Below are 13850 nucleotides of genomic sequence, written 5' to 3' on the forward strand. Positions count from 1 at the left end.
TCTAGGAAGTTTCAAACTTTCCTACATTTTCCTGTCTTGTTCTGAGCCCTCCAGACTGTTCCAACCTCTGCCTGTTACACAGTTGCAAAGTAGCTTTCACATTTTGGGGTATTTTTTTCAGAAACACCTCACTCTACTGGTACTAATTTACTGTATTAGTTTGCATTCATGCTGCTGATAAAGACATACCCGAGACTGGGAAGAAAAAGAGGTCTAATTGGACTTACAATTCCACATGGCTGGAGAGACCTCAGAATCATGGCGGGAGGTGGAGATAGAAGGCCTTTCTTACATGATGGCGGCAAGAAAACCTGGGGAAGATGCAAAAGCGGAAACCCCTGATAAAACCATCAGATCTCATGAGACTGCTCGCTACCATGAGAACATTGTGGGTGAAACCACCCCCATGATTCAAATTATCTACCACCAGGACCCTCCAACAATACATGGGAATTATGGGAATACAATTCAAGATGAGATTTGGGTGGGGACCCAGCTAAACTATATCAAGTGAGAACCTCGTGGAGTCAACAGTTGTATTTTGACCTTATACTTTTTCTGCGTGCAATGTGTGCTTTACTTTCTTTCAAATTTCATGAGTATTATAAAATATATATACATCCAAACTTTAAAAGGTAAAATTCCTTGCCTAGATAACTAGTAATATTAACTAGTGTGAAAAAAATTCTTTTAAAGCTTTGAGAATAATGTTGAAATAGTTAACAAACTAGAATATTCTCTTATTGGTAGTTTCCAGGTGCTTTCTCTTCCCAGAGAACAGATGACCTCAGATGAACTAAAATGAGAGGTATTATATAAGAATGTACGCCACACAAAATACTAACTTTCTCAATTCAAAGTAGACTTATCTCTGTACTTTGTAATACAAGAGTTCTTTGACAACTCAGAGTTGATAAACTTAAAAAACAAGATAGGCTTGCTGTAGTTTTAATTTATATTTTTGACTTTGGAACATCACCGTGGATTTTTCAAACGCATTTCTGTAAATCTACAACCTACTTCAGTCTACCTCCCACTGTTGGTGACTTTCCTACATGAGTCTTACCTGCATACAAAATCGGAAATTTTAGAGTGGAGCAAGAATCTGCATCTTTGAAAAGCATATATATGGGGAGTTGACACTTAATTCACTGTAAGGTAGAAGTTTAGTGAATGTAGATATATGTGTTTTATGTATATCTAACTCACATAACTAAGTCTTAGAGTGTCAGATTCATATACACACCCACAGGCACATACAAATATCATATTTAATTATTGTATGGTAAACATGAATGAGAAAAATTGAAATTAGTATAAAAGTGCCTTGACCCGTTTTTCTTCTTAGCATTATATCACCAATTAATCAGCAAATTCTATAGATATTACCTTCAAAATATATCAGGAGTCAAATGATTTCTCATAACGTCCACTGCTGTCACCCTGGTAAAAGTCAACATCATCTCTTGATTAGAACTCTCCAATAGTTCATTAACTGATGTGCCTGGTTGCATTCTTGCTTCCTGTCCCCAAAGCCAAAGTCACTCTTTATCATAAAGCAGCTTCTTACCACACTCTATAAAGTACTAATATCTTGCCAGTAACAATAAATGAGGTAATCGGAAGCTTCAGGGACAGACGATGTTCCTGCCAGTCATTTTCCCTGAAACCCTCTTTCCCACATACCTATGGGTGGTTTTACTCCCCATTTGGGGGAAAGGATGACGGTCTATGCTTGTACAGAATATCCTCTGCAAGTCTTCCCTGACTGTAATATCAGAAATACCCCCTACCACTATCACCATCTTTCTCACTATCTCTTTACCCTTCCATTTATGTATTTATTTTTGCATTGTATGTTTATTTCTTTATTGTTTATCTTTTCGACTAGAATATGCAAGACAAGTTTTGCCTGCATTTAATCATTTTTTAATCTCAGACCCTGGCGAAGAGTCTGATATATTTATATATTCCATAAATATTTGCTAGAGGTAAGCAAGAAGGCTTGTAGTAAGAAAGGAAGACAGGGAGGGAAGGAGGAAGGAAGTAAAGGAGAGAGGGAGGGAGAGGAGCGAGAAAAGTGTTCTATCAAGGTCTTCCATCATCCATTCCACCTTGCATGAATGATAATCCCTTATATAAACTTCAGTATTACCATAATAATGTACTTGGTTGTCTGGGATGAGTGGCTGTCACATCATCTCATCCAAAACTACAGCTCATCTAGTCATCATCTCCTCTAAAACCTTAGGCGACCAAGTTTCAGAGCAAGATGCAAATTCTTCCTACAGTAGATGCAGAAGCTATCTTACTCTGTCTTTCATGGAGTAATCTTTCAAATATATATTTGGCATCTGTTGCTTGCCTTTTAGCCCACCATCTCACCAAGCAAAACATGAGGATCTCTGCTTTGCGTGCCTCTTCATTTTCTCATATTAACATATTTTTAAACTTACAGTATATAGTTATAATTCCAAATGTGTAGAATGGATCTTATGAAACAATTGGCATGAAGTTGAATTTACGTAAACTCAGTGTCTTACAACCTAGAGAAATGTTGTAGGGTAGAGGCTACTTTACATGTGCACATCTGAAATCTTTTTGTAACTAGTTTTGTTTTTCTAAATTATTGTCATCTCTATTATATTATTCCTTTAAAGACACAACATCTCTATTATTTCTTTAAAGATAAAACATTCCTTTATATTATATTTAAAGATGATAATAAACTTGAGGGCAAATATATTGGACTATATAAATTCAAAATTTATGAGTTTAATTTTCAAGAAAAAATTCTAAACCTTTCTCTATAAACTTGCAATGTAGAAATGAGTTGAATAGCCATAGAACTTACTGATTTGTGCTTGAAAATTAGTAAATAGCAGAGTACACTTAGAACTAGGAGTTTAGGAGTCTCCTGATATTTTTAGCAGCTATGATTATTTTAAAAAAATTATTTAATAAGAACTAAATAGTGACCAATTCAAGTTCATAATTGTATTCCGGACTTATCAAGAAGTATAGAAAGGTAAAGATAAGCATCTTAATGAAGGCACAGAAATTATCACCATGATCATTTTTGATTTTTTCTATATTTTTACTACTTTCCAAAAATAGAGGTTAGAATGTTGTAGATTGAATTACTTGCTAGGGCTATACTGTCTTTCATGGAGTAAGGGATTACAGATTTGGCATCTGTTGTTTGCATTTTGCCTTACCATCTCACCAAGCAAAACATGTGGTACTGCCTACCACATAATCTAATCTACAATATTCTACAACAAAATTTCTGATTTACCACAAAAAAATCAGATTTTCTAATGAACATTTTCGAATATATCTACATTTTAGAAACAATATCTACAGAAAAATCATCTTTTGTTACTTAATAGCTAGCTGAGAAATTCATTCACTTGAGTTTAATTTTATCATTTTATTATGAAATTGTATGTGATCACTTACTGTATTCTACAGTGTTTAATTGTGGAGATATTTGAAAACTTTTCTCAGTACCTATGAGCTGAAAAATATATTCCTCTATTGTAGGAAGCAATAAGCAAAACACTGATAGTTGGTCATTATTAAGTAGTTGATGTTTGTATCAAAGTTCAATTAGCACTTAAGAGTCATCATTACGAACAAAAAATGAGCAAAAGTAATGCCTGGGAATAAAAACTTTGCAGCCCGGCACAGTGGCTCATGTCTGTAATCCCAGCACTTTGGGAGGCTGAGGCAGGTGGATCACCTGAGGTCAGGAGTTCGAGACCAACCTCAGCCTGACCAACATGGAGAAATCACATCTCTTCTAAAAATACAAAATTAGCTAGGTGTGTTGGTGCATGCCTGTAATCCTAGCCACTTGGGAGGCTGAGGTACGAGAATCTCTTGAACCCGGGAGACTGATGCTGCGATCAGAGATCACTCCCTTGCACCCTTGTACTCCAGCCTAGGTAACAAGAGTGAAACTCCATTAAATAAATAAATAAATAAATAACTTTGTCACTTCTGAATAAAGATTGTCACTTCTTGCCAAGAGGCATGCAACCTCATTTTTCTCATTTTATTTATTAGGCTATTCCTAAGAATATATTCTTCAAACCATCAAGCCGAAAAATGAGGTGCTATATCTGGCAATATTAATGATGAACCAAACTCTCCCAGCGCCTAAACTCCCTGTAAGTTAGATCCTTTTCAAAGGTTCATTAATAGTCATTTGAATATCCGAAATCAAGTCATTATTTGAGGCATAGTAAAGACGGAAGAGTAAAACAGAATCCAATGCCAACCAGTTTTCCCAAAGACAGAAGTTAATTTCAGCTCACAAATGCCAATTTGTAATTGATAGGTGGAGAGTGTGACCGTAAGTAATTTAAATATAGAGTATATGAAACAAAAATCAAAGACTATTTTGGTAATAATTTTAATAATAGAGGCTCTCCAAAATCACTTGTAAGTGTTCAACCAATAGATTTTGGATTATTTCTTCTGGTACTACCTTTTCCCTTAGTATGATATCTATTTTCTATTTTGAAGGTCATATTGTGCTACCTCTTAACATTCTTAGATTTGTAATAACCCTTGAAAATACAAAATTCTAATCTGACCTATGAACATAAACAAACCAGTCACTTCATTGTGGACATGAGATCTTCAATGACCTGTTGTCATACCAGACTTCCATTCTTCCTTACAACTCTTGTTCTTCTTGCTGCCTTCTGATTCATTATTTGTGTAACAAATACATTTCCTCCCCCAAGTGTGTGTGTAGCCCTTTGTTACTACAAATGTGTCTCCTCTACCATAGAAGGTACGGAGAATTTTTGCTTCAAATTTAATCAATCCTCATTATTCTTTCTTGAAATAGTTTCCTAGCCACATTGAACCGGTTAAAATTATTACAAAATTTTAGTAATAATTTTTAGGATTCCTAGAATTTTTTATTATCCTGGAGATGTGTATATATCTGCGTAGCTGTAGACCCAATGGATTCATTGGATGGTTGGTTTTATAGTCTGTGTTTCCAGTTTTTGTTTCTTACTTTTCCTTTAACATAGTAAGTTTGTTGAAAGAGAGAGGGAGAGATAAATTATACCTGGTCTACTTGCAGTGGTCACTAATTAGTGCAGTAACTCCGTAAGGCTAAGATTTACCCAGGTATTATACTCAAGTTGACCTCTAACTTTATAAACCAAGATAGTCTCTTAATGGATGTTTGTATCATTAATTAATCAATTAGGTTAAATAATGGTTTTAGTGGGGTATTTCAAAAAAAGGGAGTCCTGGTCAATATCATTACATGATGCTTACAGTTAAAAAAAAAAAAAAAAAAAAAAAAAAAAAAAAAAAAAAAAAAAAAGATTAAAAATAGGAAAATAAATTAAAACTCAATTTTCATTGCCTACTGAGTGACTCAACATTGAACTAATTTCTAAAATTTAGGTCTCATATACATATATCCCTAAATAACAGAAAAATAATAATAAGAGTAAAATTCTTATTTCTTAACAAAAATGTCTAAAACCAAAATTTATGTAAGAATTTTAAATACACTGCAATCAATGTTTTTATATGTGAAACCCTAGAAACACCGAGTGTTTTTACGAGATTCCTTAAATAGCAAATGCCATGTTTCAAGGAAAGAAGATTGGCTAAGATAGAAAAACAAAGGAAGCCAGTCATTGACTAGGTTAAAGATATCTTCTTGTTCTACAGTCCCCTCTCATAAGAAAGGTTTGTAAAAAATGATAACATCCTTGTAATATTAAGATTTAATCATATGATTACAGACAAGCAAAATTTTGACAAATTTGGTTGGGCATTGATGTGCCATTTAAAATATACCATTTCTCACCTGCTTGAGAAAACAAGCAAATGGGAGCATAAGAGAAAATATTGTTTTGATATTATTCCTTAGACCTATCTCTTCAAAGATTGATAGGAATTCTGAATACTCTCAATGTGCTATCTTAAAACTGCAGAAAATGATGATTTTTCCCTATGGGATTCTGTACAAAAGAATGCTCATTTACATATATAATTCAACCTCTCATATTCTCTTTTTCATCTCTGGGATAATTTCTTTTATCTTTCAAATAACATCTGTATTTCTGGTATTAAGTACAGAGGAGTATAGTTTTAGGCTTTATATATTTGTTTTAATAACCTAATAAGAGAAAAATTCCAAATAATCTGTTGACTAATGCTACACTTCTAGTATCAATAGCAATGATGTGTGCAGAAGAAGGTAAACTATATGTGATTTTAAAATTGTAAAACACTAAAACACTACTTGATACTACTACTTTTAACATTAGTAAATTTAGAAACCTCTAGAACTAGTTCCCTAAAATTTGTCTCAACCAGAGTCCATTTTAGTGAAAAGTCTATCAACTGAAATACATTGGTTGTATATTTTTCTTGTAAACATTTAAAGAGAAAATTACCTGCTAAAAGATAAACATTGAGTTTATTTTATCAAAGGCACTAACACTTGTTACATTATTTTATCTATACAACAAAATTTCATGAGTACCAACCAAGAGCCAGTCATGAACAGTGCCCAATTACAGAAATGAACATCTACATTCATTCTTTTTGTTTTTTGCCATGAGGACTTTTCCCATTTATTTTATCTATTAATTTCAGGGGACTTTTAAGGTATTAATTAACATGTTAAATACGTTCTTCCAGAGGTCATCCTTAATACAAAACAAAACCTCCTAAAAGTTATGAAATTAGCTACATTATCTTGCAAGATACTCATATAATGAGTATTCTAATTCAAAGGATCTAGAATTTTACAACAAACTGATATAAATAAGAATGTAAAACAAAATCTATTATACAAAGTCAAGAGCAAAAAAATCAACTCTAGAGCAACTATAATAGCAATGAGATTTCTTATGTTATGTTGTTCAAGAGTATTACATTTATCCCATCTGTTTATACACCACAGAAGATGTCCATCTACCAATACAATGAATGCATCAAAACATTTGTAAATGACTACACCTTAATAGGGGACAAAGTCAAATACAAGCATCTGTTAAACATACGTTTAGCAGTAGAATATTATCTCTAAAAGAACCACGTTGAAAGATTTTCAGATCGGAATCTTTTAAAAATGGTTTGAAAATATTATCTTAGTTACACTGGAGAGTGTTTCTTTTTTAATTTTTTTTTTTATACATTCATTCTTAAAGGACAGCTGGTGCTGTGTCGGTTGAGGAATAATCACTACAATTCAGAGTCTCCAAAGACACATAATACATTTAAAATATTTGACTATGGCCAGGTTTATTATTTCCAATAATGCAGAGGGACTAATAGAATGTTTGAAAGAGAAGTTAAGGTATGCTTCCAATGCTGAATGAGGTGTTCCCACTCAGAACTTTATCTGAAGTCTCTGAGATATTTCAGGATAACTAATTAGGTTACTAATCTTTAGATATCACACATAATAAATTTTAAGAAGAAATCATTAGTAACTTTAGAGTTTTAATTAAGTGCCATCAGCTGTCTGACATTCTGCTACACACCAACCAGAACACCACCAACATCTACACACCTTATATGACTATAACAGATTATAACTATAAAATAACTATTAACAGATTCAGTCATCATCATAAGGGGCTGAAAAATATTCAACTGACTAAAACCATGGCGGTTTCTACCATACCTGTACTGTAGAATACTTTGACCCACTTTGAGATTTTACATACAGTTCATGGGATAGTCTATTACCATATCTGAGCTGAATTTAACTTAAATAACCCTTTTTAATATCACAAAAAGTGGAATAATAAGAGTAGAATTTTTATTAAGTTAAATAAAAACTGGTAAGCATTAGAAAAATTGTCCAATTGATATAATTTTTTTTAATTTTGTACTTGGATTGTCTAATGTGCTAAATATCATATAAACATAGAGATAGATAGATGATAAACAGAGATAACAGATAGAAGCTGGGCACAGTGGCTCATACCTGTTATCCCAGCACTTTGTGAGGCCTAGGTGGGAAGATTGCTTGATTCCAGGAGTTTGAGACCAGCCTTGGCAACATGATGAAACTCCATCTCTACAAAAAATTTAAAAATTAGCCAGGTGTAGTGGTATGTGCCTGTAGTCTTAGCTACTCGGGAGACTGAAGTGAGAGGATCACTTGACCCCAGGAGGTTGAGGCTACAGTGAGCCATGATGGTGCCCTACAAATTCCTTGCCTCAAGTTTACCCCCACCATGTATACTTATTTATCGAAAAGTGTGCTGTAAAATTTCAAGAACTGAGAGTTTGAAAGATTGCATATATCATTTATATATCACCATAGGTAAAGGAAAACAAGTTTAGAAAGATTCCCTCATACAATCTGTATAAATTGTCTTTTGAAACTTTTCTTAGGTTCTTTCTCTTTGAGTGGTTTTGAAATTAATGTAATAGTGCCTATCTTACATTAAGGAATTTAACGTATTGGTTGTGAAAATTGTTTTGAATTTTGCAAAGCAATCCTTAAAGTGCTTTTAAATTTTTTCTCTAGTTATCTTTCAAGTTTTTACATAATCTACTCTCATGAGTATCTACAAAAAAGCATATTCTAATATTTGTATTAGCTATACTCAATAAATTCACAACAGTGGTTTTCAATAAAAATATTCATATATTTCCTAACAGTGATTTTGAGTGATGACAAAGAGCAAAGTCTCATTTCATCGCTCCTAGTCTCCTCTTTCCCCACCTTTGTTGGAAAAGTGGTGGTAAATTCTTTCCTTTCTCTGGGCTAGCTGTGGATTGTAGAAACTCTCAAGCAGCACTTCAGTACTGGTTCCTCACAGAAAAGAAACCTTGTTTCCCCTTGGTAACAAGACAATCTGGCTCTGCACTGTCTTTGGTGTTACATGGTGGACTCTGAGGGAGGCAATGATTAACAATTGCAATTGGCACCTAATATTCTTTAACCATCAAATACCACTCCTTACTTTGTTTAAACAAAGATGCTAGAGGTAGTGAGTCTTTCTAGAGACAGTTAGTCAGAAATCAATTAAGAGCTACAAAACACTTTCTTTTGCCACTTTTGGCTAATTAGTTGGAATTTCTAACTTAAGTTTATTTACTTATTTCTTTCTGCTTACCTTTTCTCCATTCTGTCTTCTCATTTTCCCTCTAGATTAAATCAATATCTTCTATTTACTCCTTTTTAATTTCTTAACCAACATCTTCAGTCCCTTTCCTGCAACTTTTGCTCTCCTTGACTGCTTTCCTCCTAATTTCTTCTTGGTACATATTTTTTCCTTATAAATGAAAAACAGCAATAAGATATCAATTGAGAGGGCCACTTAAATATGTACGTATTTATGTAAGTAAATCCTTGCTACTCAAAGTGTGGTCTTAGATGACCAGCATTATCACCTGGAAGCTTGTTAGACCTACAGAATGTCAGAACTTGCACCTGGTCTGCTGACTCAGCGTGTGCATTTGATTACAGTGCCCAGGTGATTCTTATGTGCATTAAGGTTTGAGTTGTGCTGGCCTAAACAATATGCCTTAGGCACGTTGGAGCTCCCACTATATCTGATTTTTTTTTAGCCTATATCTTTAGGACCTAGCACCAAGAGTGGTACACTAAGGTTGGTCAACAGGTACAAAATTACAGTTAGACAGTTTAGTCCATTCTCACGTTGCTAATAATTAAATATCCAAGACTGGGTAATTTATAAAGAAAAGAGTCTTGACTCACAATTCCATATGGTTGGCAGGCCTCAGGAAACTTACAGTAATGGTGGAAAGCACCTCTTCACAGGGTGGCAGGAAAGAATGAGTGCCCAGCAAAGAGGGAAGCCCCTTATAAAACCATTAGATCTCTTGAGAAGTCACTCACTATCACAAGAACAGGATGGAGGAAACTCCCTCCATGAATCAACTATCTCTGTCTGGTTCCTCTCATGACACCTGAGGGTTATGAGAACTACAATTCAAGATGAGATTTGAGTTGGGAGACAGCTAAATCCTATCAGACAAAAAGGATAAATTATGGTGTCTATTACACAGTAGGATGACTATAGAAAGTTACAATGTATTGTATATTTCAAGATAGGTACAAGAAAAATTTTTGAATGTTATCACCAGAAAGAAATGGAAAAAATGTTTAAAGTGATGAATATGGTAATTACTTTGATTTGATTGTTATATAACCTACGCATGCATTGAAACATCACACTGCACCCTGTAAATATATAGGATTATTATGTGTCAATTATAAACAAAAAATAAAGAGTGAATACTTTTTTTAAAAAAGGAATATAACTGCCAAGAAAAACCTGATACATTGAGGTATATATAATTTATTTATTGAATGGATAAATGAATGAGAAAATTAATGTAGGAGTTGAGAAAATTTTGGTTTGTATCTGCTGCCAGAGTTTTTAACACACTGAATGTCAACATTAGTACATAAGAGAAAGCATATATAAAGATAATTTAAACCTTTACAAGAAAATACAGAACTATGAAGAGTGGTACAGTGAAATGTTCTAAAGATTAGGAATCAGAAAACCTGGGTTCCTATTAATTACTATAAATGTAATATTAGAAAACCATCAGTATTTTCACTGTTCAGTGAGGTCAATAATAATATGCCTGTTAACAGCAGAGTGATTTTCTCACTTATCAGATGAGAACATAGTAAAGAAAAGCGCAAACTGTAAAATCAAACTGATAATGAGTGATGCTAAAGGACGTCTTGTTTGAGTTCATTGTCATAGGTAAAACTTAAAATTGGCATTGCATTTTCTAACAGCCATGGCTAAAAGGGAAGCCTGATGACTAGAGATGCAAATTATCATTGTCTGATATGAATAAGAAGACAAACTTTCCCTGGTACAATGCTGGTACAATGCATTTTTATAACTCAATCAATTCTTTATTCTCCACTGGTGGATAATTTACAGCAAGCTTTAAATCACCTTCTTGACCTTCTTTGAATGCTAACTCTTTTACAAGAAAATAGACTTTTCTGGAACATAAAAAATATCTTTTCTTTTTCTACATGTTCACAATGAATGACCTTAAGGCTTTTTTTTTTATTTTTTTATTTTTTATTATACTTCAAGTTCTATAGTACATGTGCACCACGTGCAGGTTTGTTACATATGTATACTTGTGCCATGTTGGTGTGCTGTACCCATCAACTCGTCAGCACCCATCAACTCGTCATTTACATCAGGTATAACTCCCAATGCCATCCCTCCCTCCTCCCGCCTCCCCATAATAGGCCCCGGTATGTGATGTTCCCCTTCCAGAGTCCAGGTAATCTCATTGTTCAGTTCCCACCTATGAGTGAGAACATGCGGTGTTTGGTTTTCTGTTCTTGCGATAGTTTGCTGAGAATGATGGCTTCCAGCTGCATCCGTGTCCCCACAAAGGACACGAACTCATCCTTTTTTATGGCTGCATAGTATTCCATGGTGCATATGTGCCATATTTTCTTACTCCAGTCTGTCACTGATGGACATTTGGGATGATTCCAAGTCTTTCCTGTTGTGAATAGTGCCACAATAAACATACGTGTGCATGTGTCTTTATAGCAGCATGATTTATAATCCTTTGGGTATATACCAGGTAATGAGATGGCTGGGTCATACGGTACATCTAGTTCTAGATCCTTGAGAAATCGCCATACTGTTTTAAACAATGGTTGAACCAGCTTACAATCTCACCAACAGTGTAAAAATGTTCCTATTTCTCCACATACTCTCCAGCACCTGTTGTTTCCTGACTTTTTAATGATTGTCATTCTAACTGGTGTGAGATGGTATCTCATTGTGGTTTTGATTTGCATTTCTCTGATGGCCAGTGATGATGAGCAGTTTTTCATGTGTCTGTTGGCTGTATGAATGTCTTCTTTTGAGAAATGTCTGTTCATATCCTTTGCCCACTTTTTGATGGGGTTGTTTTTTTTTTTTTTTTTTCCCCTGGTAAATTTGTTTGAATTATTGGGAGGTTCTGGATATTAGCCCTTTGTCAGATGAGTAGATTGCAAAAATTTTCTCCCATTCTGTAGGTTGCCTGTTCACTCTGATAGTAGTTTCTTTTGCTGTGCAGAAGCTCTTTAGTTTAATTAGATCCCATTTGTCAAATTTTAGCTTTTGTTGTCGTTGCTTTTGGTGTTTTAGACACAAAGTCCTTGCCCAAGCCTATGTCCTGAATGGTATTACCTAGGTTTTATTCCAGGGTTTTTATAGTTTTAGGTCTGACATTTAAGTCTCTAATCCATCTTGAATTAATTTTCGTATAAGGAGTAAAGAAAGCATCCAGTTTCAGCTTTCTACTTATGGCTAGCCAATTTTCACAGCAGCATTTATTAAATAGGGAATCCTTTCCCCATTTCTTGCTTTTCTCAGGTTTGTCAAAGATCAGATGGCTGTAGATGTGTGGTATTATTTCTGAGGGCTCTGTTCTGTTCTATTGGTCTATATCTCTGTTTTGGTACCAGTACCATGCTGTTTTGGTTACTGTAGCCTTGTAGTAGAATTTGAAGTCAGGTAGCATGATGCCTCCAGCTTTGTTCTTTTGGGTTAGGATTGTCTTGGCAATGCAGGGTCTTTCTGGTTCCCTATGAACTTTAAAGCAGTTTTTTCCAATTTTGTGAAGAAAGTCATTGGTAGCTTAGGGGGATCGCATTGAATCTATAAATTACCTTGGGCAGTATGGCCATTTTCACAATATTGATTCTTCCTATCCATGAGCATGGCATGTTCTTCCATTTGTTTGTCCTCTTTTATTTCACTGAGCAGTGGTTTGTAGTTCTCCTTGAAGAGGTCCTTTACATCCCTTGTAAGTTGGATTCCTAGGTATTTTATTCTCTTTGAAGTTATTGTGAATGGAAGTTCATTCATGATTTGGCTCTCTGTTTCTCTGTTACTGGTGTATAAGAATGCTTGTGATTTTTGCACATTGATTTTGTGTCCTGAGACTTTGCTGAAGTTGTTTATCATCTTAAGGAGATTTTGGGCTGAGACAATGGAGTTTTCTAAATATACAATCATGTCATCTGCAAACAGGGACAATTTAACTTTTTTCCTAACTGAATACCCTTGATTTCTTTCTCTTGCCTGATTGCCCTAGCCAGAGCTTCCAACACTATGTTGAATAGGAGTGGTGAGAGAGGGCATCCCTGTCTTGTGCCAGTTTTCAAAGGGAATGCTTCCAGTTTTTGCCCATTCAGTATGATATTGGCTGTGGGTTTGTCATAAATAGCTCTTATGATTTTGAGATACGTTCCATCAATACCGAATTTATTGAGAGTTTTTAGCATGAAGGGCCGTTGAATTTTGTCAAAGGCCTTTTCTGCATCTATTGAGATAATCATGTGGTTTTTGTCTTTGGTTCTGTTTATATGCTGGATTATGTTTATTGATTTGTGTATGTTGAACCAGACTTGCATCCCAGGGATGAAGCCCACTTGATCATGGTGGATAAGCTTTTTGATGTGCTGCTGGATCCGGTTTGCCAGTATTTTATCGAGGATTTTTGCATCGATGTTCAACAGGGATATTGGTCTAAAATTCTCTTTTTTTGTTGTGTTTCTGCCAGGCTTTGGTATCAGGATGATGTTGGCTTCAAAAAATCAGTTAAGGAGGCTTCCCTCTTTTTCTATTGATTGGAATAGTTTCAGAAGGAATGGTACCAGCTCCTCCTTGTACCTCTGGTAGAATTCGGCTGTGAATCCATCTGGTCCCGGACTTTTTTTGGTTGGTAGGCTATTAATTATTGCCTCAATTTCAGAGCCTGCTATTGGTCTATTCAGGGATTCAACTTCTTCCTGGTTTAGTTTTGGGAGAGTGTAAGTGGCCAGG

At 34.7% G+C, this 13850-nt stretch overlaps 1 protein-coding gene across 1 annotated transcript in view; it reads left to right on the plus strand.

Annotated features, from left to right (window-relative positions):
• The window catches only part of ST8SIA4 (ST8 alpha-N-acetyl-neuraminide alpha-2,8-sialyltransferase 4), a 102584-nt gene that overhangs the window by 21744 nt on the left and 66990 nt on the right, over window positions 1-13850 (plus strand). The window lies entirely within an intron of this gene.

The sequence above is a fragment of the Chlorocebus sabaeus genome, chromosome 23 (assembly GCF_047675955.1).
Source record: "Chlorocebus sabaeus isolate Y175 chromosome 23, mChlSab1.0.hap1, whole genome shotgun sequence".
Lineage (NCBI taxonomy): Eukaryota > Metazoa > Chordata > Mammalia > Primates > Cercopithecidae > Chlorocebus > Chlorocebus sabaeus.